General features: G+C 45.7%; 1 pseudogene; it reads right to left on the bottom strand.

The window, feature by feature from the left end:
- Window positions 1-2814: 2814 nt before the first annotated feature.
- LOC129819144 (substance-P receptor-like) lies at window positions 2815-20167 on the bottom strand (annotated as a pseudogene).
- Between the last annotated feature and the right edge of the window lie 473 nt (window positions 20168-20640).

The raw sequence follows: 20640 nt of genomic DNA, 5'->3' as shown, positions 1-20640 counted from the left end.
TCCCTCCTCTCTTCCTACTGACCCCTCTCACTCTGATCCCTCCTCTCTTCCTACTGACCCCTCTCACTCTGATCCCTCCTCTCTTCCTACTGACCCCTCTCACTCTGATCCCTCCTCTCTTCCTACTGACCCCTCTCACTCTGATCCCTCCTCTCTTCCTACTGACCCCTCTCACTCTGATCCCTCCTCTCTTCTCACTGACCCCTCTCACTCGGATCCCTCCTCTCTTCCTACTGACCCCTCTCACTCTGATCCCTCCTCTCTTCCTACTGACCCCTCTCACTCTGATCCCTCCTCTCTTCCTACTGAGCCCTCTCACTCTGATCCCTCCTCTCTTCCTACTGACCCCTCTCACTCTGATCCCTCCTCTCTTCTCACTGACCCCTCTCATTCTGATCCCTCCTCTCTTCCTACTGACCCCTCTCACTCTGATCCCTCCTCTCTTCTCACTGACCCCTCTCATTCTGATCCCTCCTCTCTTCCTACTGACCCCTCTCACTCTGATCCCTCCTCTCTTCTCACTGACCCCTCTCATTCTGATCCATCCTCTCTTCTCACTGACCCCTCTCATTCTGATCCCTCCTCTCTTCCTACTGACCCCTCTCACTCTGATCCCTCCTCTCTTCCTACTGATCCCTCTCACTCTGATCCCTCCTCTCTTCTCACTGACCCCTCTCACTCTGATCCCTCCTCTCTTCTCACTGATCCCTCCTCTCTTCCTACTGACCCCTCTCATTCTGATCCCTCCTCTCTTCCTACTGACCCCTCTCACTCTGATCCCTCCTCTCTTCTCACTGACCCCTCTCATTCTGATCCCTCCTCTCTTCCTACTGACCCCTCTCACTCTGATCCCTCCTCTCTTCTCACTGACCCCTCTCATTCTGATCCCTCCTCTCTTCTCACTGACCCCTCTCATTCTGATCCCTCCTCTCTTCCTACTGACCCCTCTCACTCTGATCCCTCCTCTCTTCCCACTGACACCTCTCACTCTGATCCCTCCTCTCTTCCTACTGAGCCCTCTCACTCTGATCCCTCCTCTCTTCCTACTGACCCCTCTCACTCTGATCCCTCCTCTCTTCCTACTGACCCCTCTCACTCTGATCCCTCCTTTCTTCCTCTACTCTCCTCCCCCCTCTATTAAGACTCTTTTTGTGTCCCCCTCTTTCCTCTCCTGTCTATATATATCTGACCTTCGCCCTGACCAGGCAGACCGAGTATTGCTCCTCAAATTGTTGTCTCTGAGCAGTAATCCATGACAACACGTGCTGAACCAACACACATCACCTCCCGGAAATACACACACACGAACACACACAAACGAATGCACACACACACACTTGCATGAAGAAATGAACACACACACACATACACACACACCCTGCCCGACTCTCACACAAAAACACTCACACAAAAACATCAGTGTTTTCTTAGGGAGAGAGCTGTGGCTGCCATTGATGCTAGCTGAAGCGATTCGGTGAGTGTTCCAAACACAGCCCTACACAGCCCTGGGGTTCTGGAATGATGGAAAGAATACTTATGAGCTGCCTGCTCAGATATATTAGACGAGAATAGAACACTACACTAGGTTGTGGCCTCCCGGGTGGCGCAGTGGTCTAGGGCACTGCATCGCAGTGCTAGCTGCGCCACCAGAGTCTCTGGGTTCGCGCCCAGGCTTTGTCGCAGCCGGCCGCAACCGGGAGGTCCGTGGGGCGACGCACAATTGGCATAGCGTCGTTAGGGAGGGTTTGGCCAGTAGGGATATCCTTGTCTCAGTATGTAAAAATGTAATAAAATGTATGCACTCTACTGTAAGTCGCTCTGGATAAGAGTGTCTGCTAAATGACTAAAATGTAAATGTAAAATGTTCTAGGGCACAAAACCCATGTCTGCCTAAAGAAGAGCTCTAGACTATAGTCCAGTTTGATACACTGATTGTACAAAACATTTAGAACACCTGCTATTTTAAAGACATAGACTGACCAGGTGAATCCAGGCAAAGCTATGATCCCTTAATAATGACACTTATTAAATCCACTTCAATCAGTGGAGATGAAGGGGAGGAGACAGGTTAAATAATGATTTTTAAGCATTGAGACATGGATTGTGTATGTGTGCCATTCAGAGGGTTAATGGGTAAGACAAAATATTTAAGTGCCTTGAGCGGGGTATGGTAGTAGGTGCCAGGCACATCAGTTTGTGTCAAGAACTGCAACGCTGCTGAGTTTTTCATGCTCAAAAGTTTCCCGTGTGTATCAAGAATGGTCCATCACCCAAAGGACATCCAGACAACTTGACACAACTGTGGGAAGCATTGGAGTCAACATGGGCCAGCATCCCTGTGGAATGCTTTCGACACCTTGTAGAGTCCATGCCCCAATGAATTGAGGCAGCCCTAGCCGATGTTGTGTCGGCATTAGAATGTGTTAGAATAGAGCACTAGCCCAGGCTATAGTGCACTAAACCACGTATAATCTCCCGTGGACAGTACCTACAGTAAACATAACTGGTACAGTACATCTGTCGGCATAATATGGGATACGAGCAGCATTAGTTCTGGGGTTTGGGTTTTCATCACTGCTTATTTGGACACATCAGGATTGGCTGAAGGCGGTGCTTAAACTGCTTTACTTCGGCGGATGATAACCACCGGTGAAAATATCAGAAGGGGGTGGGAGGGACTGAGATTTTCCTTTTGCGAGGGTGGAGACTTCCCCCTAGAACCTAATCGAGCAGCTGACCAAATTACGTAACATTTTAGTTCTGGGTTAAGTGAGATTAAACCACGACTAATCCAGTTAGGTGTTTGTTAGGCCACTAGTCCATGCTATGTCTGCCGTAGTAAACAGGGCTGTCGGGAGGGTTGAGGGCTGATCGTGAGGTGGAGGTGAGCTCCAGGGTTGTCTGGACGATAGGGCTGCTCTGCCCCACAGCGCTCCTCCTCAGTGGGCTGCAGAACTGTTGACATACTGGTCTCCATCCGGCTGGCTCGGTACACACTCATCTGGAAACAGAGATAATTGGGACAGTACTTAAAAATACACACTCATACTAGTAACTGAAAGGTTGCAATATCGAATCCCAGCGCTGACAAGGGAAAAATCTGTCATTCTGCCCCTGAACAAGGCAGTTAACCCACTGTTCCTAGGCCATCATTGAAAATAAGAATTTGTTCTTAACTGACTTGCCTGGTTAAATAAAGGTAAAGCAATACACACACCCAGAAAGAAGAGGGAATCTATACACACCTGGGTCTGTAGGTAGCGGGTGGACTTGAGTTCCAGTCCCTCGTAGGAGGCGGCAGGAACACACGGACACCAACAGAACACCTGCTGAAAGCCTGCCCTGAATCTAAACAGAGAGAGGGTTGAGAGAGAAAGAGGGAGAGAGAGATGGGGAGAGAGATAAGGAGAGACTAATGGGTCAAATTGGTGTGTGTGTGTGTGTGTGTGTGTGTGTGTGTGTGTGTGTGTGTGTGTGTGTGTGTGTGTGTGTGTGTGTGTGTGTATGTGTGTGTGTGTGTGTGTGTGTGTGTGTGTGTGTGTGTGTGTATGTGTGTGTGTGTGTGTGTGTGTGTGTGTGTGTGTGTGTGTGTGTGTGTGTGTACACATGCCTGTTGTGTTTGCGCTTGTGTGTGTACCACAGGAGGCTGGTGAGGAGAGGACATATAATATTAATGGCTGGAATGGAATGGTATGAAAGACCATGTGTTTGATGTGTTTGGTACCATTCCTATCATTCCGTTCCAGCCATTAGTATGAGCCCATTCTCCCCAATGAAGGTGCCACCAGCCACCTGTGGTGTGTACAGTCACCTACCTGTCATTGAGACAGCAGTAGATGATAGGGTTGTACATGGTGGAGCTCATGGCCAACCACAGGACAGCCAGGTAGACCTGCTGGATGTAGCGCCACTCAAACAGCTGCATGGGGTCAGGGTGGAACTGCTGGAGCAGGAAGTAGATGTGGTAAGGCAGCCAGCACACTGCAAATGTACACACCACCACGATCATCATCTTCACGACCTAGAGAGAGGGAGGGGGGAGGGAGGGACAGTTGAAAGTAATTTAGGGATTTGCCTAAGAATATTCACTAAAGAGGTTCCCTGCTGTGTGTGAGCATGCATGAGTGTGTGTACATACAGGTAGTGTGTGTGTGTGTGTGTGTGTGTGTGTGTGTGTGTGTGTGTGTGTGTGTGTGTGTGTGTGTGTGTGTGTGTGTGTGTGTGTGTGTGTGTGTGTGTGTGTGTGTGTGTGTGTGTGTGTGTGTGTGTGTGTGTGTGTGTGTGTGTGTGTGTGTACCTTGCGTTTGGCGATTAGCTGCTCTCGGTAGCGGTGGGTGGAGTCTCCAGGGATAGTCCCTGCCCACAGGGACGAGCCCACCACCAGGTAGGCACATCCCATAATGCACAGCGGCAGGAAGTAGTACAGCAACACCACAGACACAGAGTACCTACACAGACAGAGACACACACACACTGATGAGATTGTTGGACTGGGGTCTCAGGTCTCGTCTAGTCAACCCTGTTCTGATTTGATTCCTTATCTCTGCCTCCGAACGTACATACACACACACACACAATGTCTGTGGATCCCTTATCAGTCTTGCTACAGGGAGTAGCGGCCCAGAAGATCAGCTCTCACTGAAAGATGTGAAATCAATTTACTGAGGAAGAGAGAAGAGAGAGGCCTAAATCAAGCCCTAGCCCCTAACTCCTAACATCAGACAAACTACAGGGACTCAACTGCTTATGGAAATGACTTCATTGCCCTGAACACCTGAGACTAATGGTAATACTAAATAACACACACACGGGGGAGAACATGGGTAGGTGGAGAGAGAAACACAGAGAATGAGTGAGAGAGAGAAGGAGAAAATGTGGGGACAGAGAGAGAGAACTGTGAAACGAGTGAGGCTGGGATTCAATCCGAACGAGGGCTATAGGCATTACGACTTTTAAAGGGAACTTGAGATTGTGCCGGCATATGCAGCGTTTACCGGGGATGGGATCTCCACGAACGAGGGGAACATTGCCTTTAAAATTCGCAATGCTTATAACCTGCGATCGGATTGAATCCGGGCCTGAGATAACTAGGAAAAAGTCAGGACCATAACGACAACTAATTAGTAGGGCTGTCAAACAATTCAAATAATTAATCGAGTTAAAGGCATTAGTAAATCGCCCTAAATTTGTCCCTAAAGAAAAATATATATATTTAAAAAGCAGTGCATTGAGTTACAGGCATACTATGCATTGAAGGGACGGAAACACCAAATGATCGACATGAGAATGTTTTAATAGCATTTCCACCATAAACAACACACAAGACACTAACATAGCTACAGCTATTAATGCTCCTAATGTTTCAGTATGTCTACTCCCTCTTATCAATGTTTCAGTAGGCCTACTCCTTCTTATCAATGTTTCAGTATGTCTACTCCCTCTTATCAATGTTTCAGTAGGTCTACTCCCTCTTATCACTGTTTCATTAGGCCTTCATTAGGCCTACTCTCTCTTATCTACTCTCTTACCTCCCTCTTATCTTATCTCCCTCCTCTCTTTCTAAAATGATCTGCCGAAATTGTGCAAACCCTATTACTAGCCTGTTCAACCTCTCTTTCGTATAGTCTGAGATTCCCAAAGATTGGAAAGCTGCCGCGGTCATCCCCCTCTTCAAAAGGGGTGACACTGTAGACCCAAACTGCTACAGACCTATATCTATCCTACCCTGTCCTTCTAAGGTCTTTGAAGGCCAAGTTAACAAACAGATTACCGACCATTTCGAATCGCACCGTACCTTCTCTGCTATGCAATCTGGTTTCAGAGCTGGTCATGGGTGCACCTCAGCCACTCTCAAGGTCCTAAACGACATCATAACCGCCATCGATAAGAGACATTACTGCGCAGCCGTATTCATCGACCTGGCCAAGGCTTTCGACTCTGTCAATCACCACATTCTTATTGGCAGAATCAACAGCCTTGGTTTCTCAAATGATTGCCTCGCCTGGTTTACCAACTACTTCTCTGATAGAGTTCAGTGTGTCAAATCGGAGGGCCTGTTGTGCGGGCCTCTGGCAGTCTCTATGGGGGTGCCACAGGGTTCAATCCTCGGGTCGACTCTCTTCTCTGTATACATCAATGATGTTGCTCTTGCTGCTGGTGATTTTCTGATACACCTCTACGCAGATGACACCATTCTGTATACTTCTGGCCCCTCTTTGGACACTGTGTTAACTAACCTCCAGACGAGCTTCAATGCCACTGCCCGCACCTGCTCGCCCGTCCAGCATCACTACTCTGGATGGCTCCGACTTAGAATACGTGGACAACTACAAATACCTAGGTGTCTGGTTAGACTGTAAACTCTCCTTCCAGACTCACATTAAGCCTCTCCAATCCAAAATTAAATCTAGAATCGGCTTCCTATTTCACAACAAAGCATGCTTCACTCATGCTGCCAAACATACCCTCGTAAAACTGACCATCCTACCGATCCTGGACTTCGGTGATGTCATCTATAAAATAGCCTCCAACACTCTACTCACCAAACTCGATGCAGTCTATCACAGTGCCATCCGTTTTGTCACCAAAGCCCCATACGCTTCCGACCATTGCGACCTGTACGCTCTTGTTGGTTGGCCCTCGTTTCATACTCGTCGCCAAACCCACTGGCTACAGGTTATCTACAAGTCTCTGCTAGGTAAAGCCCCGCCTTATCTCAGCTCACTGGTCACCATAGCAGCACCCACTTGTAGCACGCGCTCCAGCAGGTATATCTCACTGGTCACCCCCAAAGCCAATTCCTACTTTGGTCGTCTTTCCATCCAGTTCTCTGCTGCCAATGACTGGAACAAACTGCAAAAATCTCTGAAGCTGGAAACACTTATCTCCCTCACTAGCTTTAAGCTCCAGCTGTCAGAGCAGCTCACAGATTACTGCACCTGTACATAGCCCATCTATAATGTAGCCCAAACAACTACCTCTTCCCCTACTGTATTTATTTATTTATTTTGCTCCTTTGCACCCCATTATTTCTATTTCTACTTTGCACATTCTTCCACTGCAAATCTACCATTCCAGTGTTGTACTTGCTATATATGATATTTACCTCGCCACCATGGCCTTTTTTTGCCTTTACCTCCCTTATCTCACCTTATTTGCTCACATTGTATATAGACTTATTTTCTACTGTATTATTGACTGTATGTTTTGTTTATTCCATGTGTAACTCTGTGTTGTTGTGTGTCAAATTGCTATGCTTTATCTTGGCCAGGTCGCAGTTGCAATTGAGAACTTGTTCTCAACTAGCCTACCTGGTTAAATAAAGGTTAAATAAAAAATAAATAAAATAAAGTATCAATGTTTCAGTAGGCCTACTCCCTCTTATCAATGTTTCAGTAGGCCTACTCCATCTTATCAATGTTTCAGTAGGCCTACTCCATCTTATCAATGTTTCAGTAGTCTACTCCCTCTTATCAATGTTTCAGTAGTCTACTCCCTCTTATCAATGTTTCAGTAGGCCTACTCCCTCTTATCACTGTTTCAGTATGCCTACTCCCTCTTATCACTGTTTCAGTAGGCCTACTCCCTCTTATCAATGTTTCAGTAGGCCTACTCCCTCTTATCAATGTTTCAGTAGGTCTACTCCCTCTTATCACTGTTTCAGTAGGCCTACTCCCTCTTATCAATGTTTCAGTAGGCCTACTCCCTCTTATCAATGTTTCAGCAGGTCTACTCCCTCTTATCACTGTTTCAGTATGTCTACTCCCTCTTATCACTGTTTCAGTAGGCCTACTCCCTCTTATCAATGTTTCAGTATGTCTACTCCCTCCTATCACTGTTTCAGTAGATCTACTCCTTCTTATCTTCTTATGGCTGCAGGGGCAGTATTGAGTAGCTTGGATGAAAGGTGCACAGAGGTGCCCATAGTAAACTGCCTGCTCCTCAGTCCCAGTTGCTAATAAATGCATATTATTATTCATATTGGATAGAAAACACTCTGAAGTTTCTAAAACTGTTTGAATTATGTCTGTGAGTATAACAGAACTCATATGGCAGGCAAAAACCTGAGAAGTTCCACTTCCTGTTTGAATTGTTTCTGAGGTGGCAGATTTTCAACCAAGCTCTCATTGACATTACAGCAAGATTTTGATGAGTTTTCACTTCCTACGGCTTCCACTAGATGTCAACAGTCACTAGAACTTTGTCTGATGACTCTAATGTGAAGGGGGGCCGAAGGAGACAGGAATTAGTAATCACTGCCATGAGGTGACCACGCATTGAACACGCCCCTTCACATGAGGAGGACCTCCGTTCCACCGCTCTTCTGAAGTCAATCTAATTCTCCGGTTGTAACGTTATTCAAGATGTATGTTAACAACATTTTCAAGATTGATTCAGTACATCGTTTGACATGTTTCTACTGACTGTTACGGAACTTTTGGACATTTCGTCACGTTATAGTGGATGCGCTTTGTGACTTTGGAATTGTTTACTGCTAACGCGCTAACCAAAGTAGCTAATTGGACATAAATAACGGACATTATCGAACAAATCAAGCATTTATTGTGGACCTGGGATTCATAGGACTGCATTCTGATGAAATTCATCAAAGGTAAGGAAACATTTATCATGTATTTTCTGGTTTCTGTTGACCCCAACATGACGGCTAATTTGGCTATTGTTCTGAGCACCATCTCAGATTATTGCATGATTTGCTTTTTCCGTAAATTTTTTTTAAAAATCTGACACAGCGGTTGCATTAAGGAGAGGTATATCTATAATTCCATGTGTATAACTTGTATTATCATCTACATTCATGATGAGTATTTCTGTTGAAACGATGTGGCTATGCAAAATCACTTTATGTTTTTGGAACTAGTGAATGTAACGCGCCAATGTAAACTCAGATTTTTTGTTATAAATATGAACTTTATCAAACAAAACATGCATGAATTGTGTAACATGAAGTCCTATGAGTGTCATCTGATGAAGATAATCAAAGGTTAGTGATTCATTTTATATCTATTTCTGCTTTTTGTGAAAGCTATCTTTCGCTGGAAAAATGGCTGTGCTTATTGTGGTTTGGTGGTGACCTAACATAATCGTTTGTAGTGCTTTCGCTGAAAAGCATATTTGAAAATCGGACACTTTGGTGGGATTAACAACAAGATTACCTTTAAAATGGTATAAGACACATGTATGTTTGAGGAATTTTAATTATGAGATTTCTGTTGTTTGAATTTGGCGCCCTGCACTTTCACTGGCTGCTGTCATATCGATCCCGGTAGCGGGATACAGCCATAAGAAGTTATCAATGTTTCAGTAGTTTACTCCCTCTTATCAATGTTTCAGTAGTCTACTCCCTCTTATCACTGTTTCAGTAGTCTACTCCCTCTTATCACTGTTTCAGTAGTCTACTCCCTCTTATCAATGTTTCAGTAGTCTACTCCCTCTTATCAATGTTTCAGTATGTCTACTCCCTCTTATCAATTTTGCAGTAGGTCTACTCCCTCTTATCAATGTTTCAGCAGACCTACTCCCTCTTATCACTGTTCTTGAAATTTAACACTTGCGCCATAACCATGGCATAATATGTCATAACAGCTGACATAACTTGTCATAATCTGTCATAATATGGTCATAAAACTGTCATGACCCATATATTTACACCTGTAGTGACATATATTGCGTTATTTTATGGCTGGTTATGACACCTATATAAGAGTTCGGAAAGAGCCAGCAAGAAAGGCATTTCACTGTACTAGTGCACATGCAGCGGTGTAAAGTACTTAAGTAAAAGTACTTTAAAGTACTACTTAGGTAGTTTTTTTGGGTATCTCTACTTTAATATTTATATTTTTGACAACTTTTACTTTTACTTCACTACATTTCTAAAGAAAATAATGTACTTTTTACTCCATACATTTTCCCTGGCACCAAAAGTACTCGTTACATTTGGAATGCTTAGCAAGACAGGAAAATGGTCCAAATCACACAATTATCAAGAGAACATCCCTGGTCATCCCTACAGCCTCTGATCCTCTGGGCACACTAAACACAAATGCTTTGTCTGTAAATCATGTCTGAGGGTTGGAGTGTGCCCCTGGCTATCCTTACATTTTAAAAAGGATGAAAATGGTGCCGTCTGGTTTGTTTAATATAATGAATTTTAAATTATATGTACTTTTACTTTTAATTTTGATACTTAAGTATATTTTAGCAATTACATTTACCTTTGATACTTAAGTATATTTAAAACAAAATACTTTTAGACTTTTACTCAAGTAGTATTTTACTGGACGACATTCACTTTACTTGATTCCTTTTCTATTAAGGTATCTTTACTTTTACTCAATTGGGTACTGTTCCACCCCTGTGCACGTGACAATTAAAAACTTGAAACACACATCCTCTCTCACACAATCATACACACCCCATTCATTCTTTCCTTTACACGGATCAGTCGTCCTGGTCCCTTTGCAGAAAAACAGCCCCAAAGCATGATGTTTCCACCCCCATGCTTCACAGTAGGTATGGTGTTCTGTGGATGCAACTCAGCATTCTTTGTCCTCCAAACATGACGAGTTGATTTTTTACCAAAAAGTTATATTTTGGTTTCATCTGACCATATGACATTCTCCCAATCTTCTTCTGGATCATCCAAATGCTCTCTAGCAAACTTCAGACGGGCCTGGACATGTACTGGCTTAAGCAGGGGGACACGTCTGGCACTGCAGGATTTGAGTCCCTGGCAGCGTAGTGTGTTACTGATGGTAGGCTTTGTTACTTTGGTCCCAGCTCTCTGCAGGTCATTCACTAGGTCCCCCCGTGTGGTTCTGGGATTTTTGCTCACCGTTCTTGTGATCATTTTGACCCCACGGGGTGAGATCTTGCGTGGAGCCCCAGATCGAGGGAGATTATCAGTGGTCTTGTATGTCTTCCATTTCCTAATAATTGCTCCCACAGTTGATTTCTTCAAACCAAGCTGCTTACCTATTGCAGATTCAGTCTTCCCAGCCTGGTGCAGGTCTACAATTTTGTTTCTGGTGTCCTTTGACAGCTCTTTGGTCTTGGCCATAGTGGAGTTTGGAGTGTGACTGTTTGAGGTTGTGGACAGGTGTCTTCTATACTGATAACAAGTTCAAACAGGTGCCATTAATACAGGTAACGAGTGGAGGACAGAGGAGCCTATTAAAGAAGAAGTTACAGGTCTGTGAGAGCCAGAAATCTTGCTTGTAGGTGAACAAATACTTATTTTCCACCATAATTTGCAAATAAATTCATAAAAAATCCTACAATGTCATTTTCTGGATTTTTTTTCTCATTTTGTCAGTCATAGTTGAAGTGTACCTATGATGAAAATTACATGCCTCTCTCATCTTTTTAAGTGGGACAACTTACACAATTGGTGGCTTACTAAATACTTTTTTGCCCCACTGTATATAAAGATGATCACACAGCATCAATAAACAACACAACAAAACAGAAAAACAATAATATCAATGCAATGAATTAAAGTCCTTGAAGTCCTACGACTTCTGTCTAACACTGGTTTCTCATAACAAATAACCCCCACAGACTGAACACCTACTATCTGTTTGGTTCGAAATCAGTCTCTTGACTAATAGAGGTTGGAGAGATTCATGAATCATTCCACTAGGATGTTACATTACAAGGAGACAAACAGCAGAAAGACGCTCGGCCTATTCATCCAGAAGTTGGGATTTCAGCTGAGACAGAAAAAGGATGTAAGCAGTGAATCAGATTCTACACACAGAAAATAATTCAGTTTATTCTCTAATGTCTAGTGAACCTCCTGAAGATGACGCTTCTGTAACGGTTCTCCTCTTCCTCTACATCCGAAGAGGAGGAGCATGGATTGAACCAAGACGCAGCGTGATACTTAGACATAATGTTTAATAAACAAAACAGAAAACACGAACGAACACTTGAAGTTACAAAACAAATAAACGATGTAGACAGACCTGAACGACAAACTCACATGAAACACGAAGAACGCATGAACACGAAAACTGCCTACATAAAACGAACGAAAAAAACAAAACCGAAACAGTCCCATGTGGCGCAACGACATACACAGACACAGGAGACAACCACCCACAACAAACAGTGTGAAAACACCTACCTTAATATGACTCTCAATTAGAGGAAACGCCAAACACCTGCCTCTAATTGAGAGCCATACCAGGCAACCCTTAAACAAACATAGAAACAGAAAACATAGACTGCCCACCCAAACTCACGTCCTGACCAACTACCACATAAAAAACTAACAGAAACAGGTCAGGAACGTGACAGCTTCCTTCAAACCCCTTTGTGTGTGTGTATGTGTGTGTGTCAGTACTCACATCTTTTTGAAGTCCATGGTTGTGTCATTGGTGTATTCAGGCCATTGGATGTAACAAACAGTCCTACCAGGCAGCTGGTCAGTAGCTGAATAGTAGTACTGGGGGAAGGCCAATAGTAGAGCTAACACCCAGATCACTCCGATCACTACACGGGTCTCTGCTGAAGACAACCTCTGCCTCAGTGGGTGGATGATAGCCATGTACCTGGAACACACACAAAGTGATTAGTTATACACACACACATGTGGGATATGAATTTTTGCACTAACTCTCTTGCACTGACTTTATGCACAAACACTAGACTCTACCAACACACTCACACATACACCCCAAGACACACACACACACGCACACACACACACACACATGCACACATGCACACACACACACTCACACACTCACATATGCTCTCTCTCTCACACACACTCACACACTAACTTTCCCATCATTGTTATTCATTATTCACTGTGTATTTAATCCTCCTGTCAATATTTTGTTGTTGTATCTTTCTCTCTGCATTGTTGGGAAGAGCCCGTAAGTAAGCCTTTCACTGTTATTCTACACCTGTTGTTTATGAAGCATGTGACAAATACAATTTGATTTTGATTCGATTTTGACACACAGAGGTCAGTAATACACACACACACACACACACACACACACACACACACACACACACACACACACACACACACACACTGTAATACACACAGAGAGAGATCAGTAATACACACACACACACACACACACACACACACAGTAATACACACAGAGAGAGATCGGTAATACACACACACACACACACACACACACACACACACACACACACACACACACACACACACACACACACACACACACACACACTGGAATACACACAGAGAGAGATCAGTAATACACACACAGATCAGTACTACACACACACACAGATCAGTAATACACACACACACAAACACACACACACAGAGAGGTCAGTAATACATACACACACACATACACACACACACACACACACACAGAGAGATCAGTAATACACACACAGAGATTAGTAATACACACACACACACACACAGCTCAGTAATACACACACATAGTAATCAGTTATACACACACGCACACTGTTGTCGTGTCTTTGGCTATGCCGGATTAAGTGATATGACATGCTATTTTATAAAATCCTTTCTCCGTAATTAATATTACCTGATTGAGCTAATCATGTAAATGTAATTAACTAGAAAGTCGGGGCACCACGAAATAATATTTATCGAGCTGTTATCTTCCAAATAAACTCTTAAAGACCTAGTAATATTTTACATCAATAGCAGTCAATATTAATCGTCACCTTAATTCATGTCACGATCGTGTGGTGGATTGACGGACCAAAACGCAGCAGTTGGAAAATAAGCCATCTTCTTTTATTTTAAAAGATGACGAAAAATAAACACGACACGAAACACTTTAACAAAACGAACAAAACAACAAACGACCGTGAAGCTAAATAACGTTGTGCACATACACACACAGGCTACAAACGTTCTACATAGACAATTACCATAAAAAACACCCAAAACCAACAAAACACAAACATTCCCCATGTCACACCCTGACCTAACTAAAATAATAAAGAAAACAAAGAATACTAAGGCCAGGGCGTGACATAACCCCCCCCTTAAGGTGCGAACTCCGGGCGCACCATTACACAGTCTAGGGGAGGGTCTGGGTGGGCTTCCATCCACGGTGGCGGCTCCGGCTCTGGTCGTGGTCCCCACGTCACCACAGTCCCTAACCACCTCCTTAGCTCCTTCAAAATGACCCCTCTCCACATTAACCCCATTGCATTAAGGGGCAGTTCCGGACTAAGGGACAGCTCCGGACTAAGGGCCAGTACCAGGGTCAGGGGCAGTACCAGGGTCAGGGGCAGTACCAGGGTCAGGGGCAGTACCAGGGTAAGGGGCAGCACCAGGGTAAGGGGCAGCACCAGGGTAAGGGGCAGCACCAGGGTAAGGGGCAGCTCCGGACTGAGGAATGGCAGCTCCGGACTGAGGAATGGCAGCTCCGGACTGAGGGACTGCAGCTCCGGACTGAGGGACTGCAGCTCCGGACTGAGGGACTGCAGCTCCGGACTGAGGGACGGCCCATGGCTGGCTGACAGATCTGGCTGCTCATGGCTGGCTAACGGATCTGGCTGCTCATGGCTGGCTGACTGATCTGGCTGCTCATGGCTGGCTGACTGATCTGGCTGCTCATGGCTGGCTGACGGATCTGGCTGCTCATGGCTGGCTGACGGATCTGGCTGCTCATGGCTAGCTGACGGATCTGGCTGCTCATGGCTAGCTGACGGATCTGGCTGCTCATGGCTAGCTGACGGATCTGGCTGCTCATGGCTAGCTGACGGATCTGGCTGCTCATGGCTAGCTGACGGATCTGGCTGCTCATGGCTAGCTGACGGATCTGGCTGCTCATGGCTAGCTGACGGATCTGGCTGCTCATGGCTAGCTGACGGATCTGGCTGCTCATGGCTAGCTGACGGATCTGGCTGCTCATGGCTAGCTGACGGATCTGGCTGCTCATGGCTAGCTGACGGATCTGGCTGCTCATGGCTACCTGACGGATCTGGCTGCTCATGGCTGGCTGACGGATCTGGCTGCTCATGGCTGGCTGACTGATCTGGCTGCTCCTGTCTGATTGGCGGCTCTGGCAGATCCTGTCTGGTTGGCGGCTCTGGCAGATCCTGTCTGGTTGGCGGCTCTGGCAGATCCTGTCTGACGGACGGCTCTAGCGGCTCCTGTCTGGCTGGCGGCTCTAGCGGCTCCTGTCTGGCGGACGGCTCAGTGGGCTCATGGCAGACGGGCGGCTTTGCAGGCTCATGGCAGACGGGCGGCTTTGCAGGCTCATTGCAGACGGATGGCTCAGATGGCGCTGGGGAGACGGATGGCTCAGATGGCGCTGGGGAGACGGATGGCTCAGATGGCGCTTGGCAGACGGGCAGTTCAGTCATCGCTGTGCAGACGGCAGACTCCTGCCAGCTGAGGCGCACTGTAGGCCTGGTGCGTGGTGCCGGGACTGGTGGCACCGGGCTGGGGACACGCATCTCAGGGCTAGTGCGGGGAGCAGCAACAGGACGCACAGGACTCTGGGGACACACAGGAGGCTTGGTGCGTGGTTTAGACACTGGTGGTAAAGGGCTGGAGACACGCACCATATAGCTAGTGCGTGGAGGAGGCACTGGTGGTACTGGGTTGGGGCGGGGAGGTGGCGCCGGAAATACCGGACCGTGCAGGCGTACTGGCTCCCTTGAACGCCGAGCCTGCCCAACCTTACCTGGTTGTATGCTCCCCGTCGCCTGACCAGTGCGGGGAGGTGGAATAACCCGCACCGGCCTATGTAGGCGAACCGGGGACACCATGCGTAAGGCTGGTGCCATGTACGCCGGCCCGAGGAGACGCACTGGTGACCAGATGCGTTGGGCCGGCTTCATGACATACGGCTCAACGCTCAGTCTAGCCCGGCCGATACGTGGAGCTGAAATGTACCGAACCGGGCTATGCACGCGTACAGGAGACACCGTGCGCTCTACTGCGTAACACGGTGTCTGCCCGTACTCTCGCTCTCCACGGTAAGTACAGGGAGTAGGCGCAGGTTTCCTACCTGACTTCGCCACACTCCCTTTAAGGCCCCCCCCCAAGAAATTTTTGGGTTGTACTCACGGGTTTCCAGCCTTGTCTCCGTGCTGCCTCCTCATATCGCCTCCTCTCGGCTTTAGCTGCCTCCAGCTCTTCACGAGGAAGGCGATATTCTCCCGGTTGAGCCCACGGCCCCTTACCATCCAGTATCTCCTCCCATGTCCATGAATCCTGTGTAGGTAGGTCCTGTTGCCGCTTTCCATGCCGCTTGGTCCTATAATGGTGAGTAATTCTGTCACGATCGTGTGGTGGATTGACGGACCAAAACGCAGCAGTTGGAAAATAAGCCATCTTCTTTTATTTTAAAAGATGACGAAAAATAAACACGACACGAAACACTTTAACAAAACGAACAAAACAACAAACGACCGTGAAGCTAAATAACGTTGTGCACATACACACACAGGCTACAAACGTTCTACATAGACAATTACCATAAAAAACACCCAAAACCAACAAAACACAAACATTCCCCATGTCACACCCTGACCTAACTAAAATAATAAAGAAAACAAAGAATACTAAGGCCAGGGCGTGACAATTCAGTCTCATCTGAAAGTTGTAAATTCTTGGTTATCTTCACGAACCCTGGCTAACAAGTTGAATCAGCAATACATAATTGGGTTTAATTATTTATTTACTAAATACCTAACTAATCACACAGAATTACATATACACAGAATGAATCATACCTTGATTAAAAATTGTGTCATAAAGGAAAACGTCCCTAGCGGACGGAACAGATATGACAGCTGGTTACACAAAGAAAAGGGGATTGGGTTTGAGTGAAAGAGCGGGAAGACTGAAGAACAAAGGGAGAAGCTATGTCTCTATCGGGCCGTAGGCAGCTACTCTATCGTAAATACAGAATCTTATGCATTCTAAATTACCGCCCATTTGGAAAAGGAATATTTACTCTGAGCTGCGCTTCAATAGGTTGGTGGTAGATGGAAGGCCGTGTTGCCCAACAGTCCTTTGTCCTTTGAATAGTGTCTCTGGTGGTGAACGGGATACGTTGTAGTGTCATCATTGGGTGGTAGACGGGATACTCTGTCTGTCCTCTCCTAGCTCACGTTTACAGCGGCCGCTGCTAACTCAACGGTTAGGAGGTATCACTTCTGTAGCGAATAAGAGTTCAAAGTTCATACCATTCGCAACCAAAGCTCACGCTGAGGTTGGCTTCGTTCTGTAGTTATTATCTGAATCCTTCTGACATCGGACCGTCGTCCTAATGTACCCGGAACACGAGGTTACATTTTCGTCAAGGGCTTATATAGTGGAGGGAGAGAAGGGTGTGTTTCATAGTTTATAACCCCTGTCTCTTCACAGGGGCAGGCCACTGATTGAGCAGAGCTCTAATCTTATGAAAACCCAATTCTCTAATTTGGAAGCTAAAATTACATTTCATCTTTTCACAAATAGTTTCATTTAAATTGCACAACAATTCCATGTGAATCTGATAACTATAATGTGTAGACTTTCCCAGATACAGTTTAGGTCGTCCTGTCATCAGTCATAATGTCTCAGGTGACAATCAAACTGACATCATATTCATTAAGTACCAACGCATATTTTAAACTGGTTCTATTACCGAAATATGGTTCCTTTCCCTCCACTTGTTTGATGTTCCCAGACTCTCTATGTTTAACAAAGGCTATTCAAGAGTCCCTCAGTAGAGTCAGAGAGAGAGGGAAGGGAGAAATGTATTTATGTGGGGGTCATAAAGCTTACCCACAGGCCAACGTCATGACACTGTTATACACACACACACACACACACACTGCTATACACACAGGCACATTACTGTAGCACAGACACACACTTATATATATACACACGCTCGCCACTGAGGGGACACCTGGGGATACAGACATGGCTATGATTCGTTTTACATTCCACTGGTTTAATTTAATTGGCAATTACTGATAGTTCAACTTCTTTAGCGCAACAGCTACATTGTGGTGACAGATGGAGAAGAGACACTGCACTCTGTGTGTGTTCCTCCAAGCTCTAATGAAAGGTAATCATGCAGTGTTGATGTGAGTGTATCTGATGCTTCTCCTCTCCTCCTCGCCTGCTCTACCCTCCTCCTCTCCTCTCCTCCTCGCCTCCTCTACCCTCCTCCTCTCCTCCTCTACCCTCCTCTACCCTCCTCCTCGCCTCCTCTACCCTTCTCTCCTCTCCTCCTCGCCTCCTCTACCCTCCTCCTCTCCTCTCCTCCTCGCCTCCTCTACCCTCCTCTCCTCTCGTTGTGTTGCTTCACTGATGTGATTTACTTTTCTAATCAAGAAGGAGATGGGGTGACGCCAAAACTATCATCTCCCTTCCTCTCTTTCTTCGCCGTTTCTCTCTTCTTCTACCTCCGCCCGTTCTCTCCTTAATACCTTCCACCCCTTCTCCCCCTCTCTTCCCCTCTCCTTCCCTCTTGATTATCACACCTTCCCATTTGTTCTCTCCCCCTCCCTCTCACTCTCTCTATCCCTGCCTCCCTCTCTATCCCTCCTTTTCTCTGCCTGTTGAGGTCAAATCGATCCTCTTCAGACACAGCGGTTTACAAACACACCTGTTGTAAACCCTCCCGGGGAGCCTGGGGTCATCATGGGGGAAGGGCTGCTCACTTCCTCTCTCTACTTCACTAATGCAAGAATGTTCAGATTGTTCTGACATTGTGGTGACATACTGAAGAAAGGGGGATCTGTGTTCTGACAGTGAGCCCAGAATGATGGACGGTGTGGGAAGGATGGAAGGGAGAGGAGCAGGGATGTTGTGAAGGAAAACGCAGCTCTCACACACTGAGGCTGTGGCGACATACTGATGACATTATATGAGAGAGAAGCAGGGTTGGAGAAGGGATCTCTACAGCATATAGGGTCGCTTACCTGTTCCGAGCTATTGCAGTCATGGAGTAGATTCTAGTGAAAACAAACACACTAGAGTGCACCCATGCACGGACAAACACACACACACACACACACACACACACACACACACACACACACACACACACACACACACACACACACACACACACACACACACACACACACACACACTGCTCACCTTTCCAGTGCTATGGCGGTCATGGAGTATATGCTGGTGAAGACTGCTGCAATGGGGAAGAAGTTATGGAACCGACAGTAGCCCAAACCAAAGTACCACTCGTTATGGACGCTGTATGCAAAGTTTATCACTGTGTTGAAGGCAGACATAGACGCCTCTGCAAAGGCTAGGTTCACCTGGGAGGAGAAAAGAGGAATCAGACACAGACAGATGGACAGACGGAAAGACACATACACACAAAACAAAGTTTACATTCACTGGTGATATTTTAATAAAATAAAATACATTAATTTGCAAATGATTACACAACGTCTGTCAAATGCTCTCTCGTTCTTTAGCATTTTACATGTGTTTGTTTACCAGGAAGTAGTTGGTTACAGTCCTCATGCGTTTGTGCGCGAGGATGATCCAGATGACCACCAGGTTACCGATCACGGAGACGCACACCATGCTGCAGTAGGCGATGGCCCAGAGAGTGATCTGCCAGATCGGCTGCACGAACTGGTTATATCCCTCTGTGTCGTTCAAACCGGAGCCGTTAGTGGCGTTAACGGAAAGGTAGTTATCCGTGGTGTTCAAAAGCGAGTCCATCTTTAGATCTCAGATATCTTGTGTAGAAAATAATCCAAATAGTAATAGCTAAAATAATAAATATTATATATTATATTTGAAGAATAAGTAAAGATATTCCCAGTAGCCTAACCTTGTGTGATCGTTTCACAACAAAACAATCTTCTGAGGTTTATCTTTGATGGTGAGGGTTATAAACCCCAAAATATTTTGATAGTAACAGAAAAAATAAAGTGAATTGAATGTTGATCTGGGAGAATATCGCAGTAGTAAAAACAGTCTAGTTAATTTCTTCTGTTGTTGACCGGCTCACTTGTCAGATTTACGCACTTCTCTCTCCCAAATGGACAAGAAAGTTTTGTAATTTGAGTTACAGGTGAAAAGCTTTGGGATTGAAATGGTCTTCGTTCTCCATATTCATGTTTACTTTCCCGTTAACAGTAAACCTTTTTTTCTTGTCGCGCGCAAGCTGGGAAGGACGCACACTATGCGCTCATCACAAAGCCAAGCATTTGACATACCCATGCCGCACACAGACACTCGAGTCAAATACGCACGCGCGTAAAAGCCACAGCCACACACACAACGAGGAATATGTTTGAGGTGAAGTGCATATATAAGAATGGTTTATGTATTATTTTGTGATTTCCCTCAGCGAGCAAGGTAAGGTGTAGATTGAGTCAGATGGAAATCTCTGAAATGTCTCTCTTTCTCTCTCTGGAAGTAATGTTTTCTGCATCTAAGAAATAGCCTATGGTCTTTTGAGTGGGTCACATTGATGATGCCCTTGCCTGCAGTCAGACATCTGGAGTTCAGTCTGCTATTTCAACTCTTTCTCTTCATTTCCTCTCTCCCTATGTTGCTCAATTTATCTCTCTGCAATGAACACAAGGAGAGACAGAGAGCTGGTTTCAAGTGCAGGACGCAGCAGGTGTTTATTGTAAAGGACCACAGGATGA

Source organism: Salvelinus fontinalis, chromosome 21 (genome assembly GCF_029448725.1).
Source record: "Salvelinus fontinalis isolate EN_2023a chromosome 21, ASM2944872v1, whole genome shotgun sequence".
In the NCBI taxonomy this organism is placed as follows: Eukaryota; Metazoa; Chordata; class Actinopteri; order Salmoniformes; family Salmonidae; genus Salvelinus; species Salvelinus fontinalis.
This window is presented reverse-complemented; position numbering and strand designations above follow the sequence as displayed.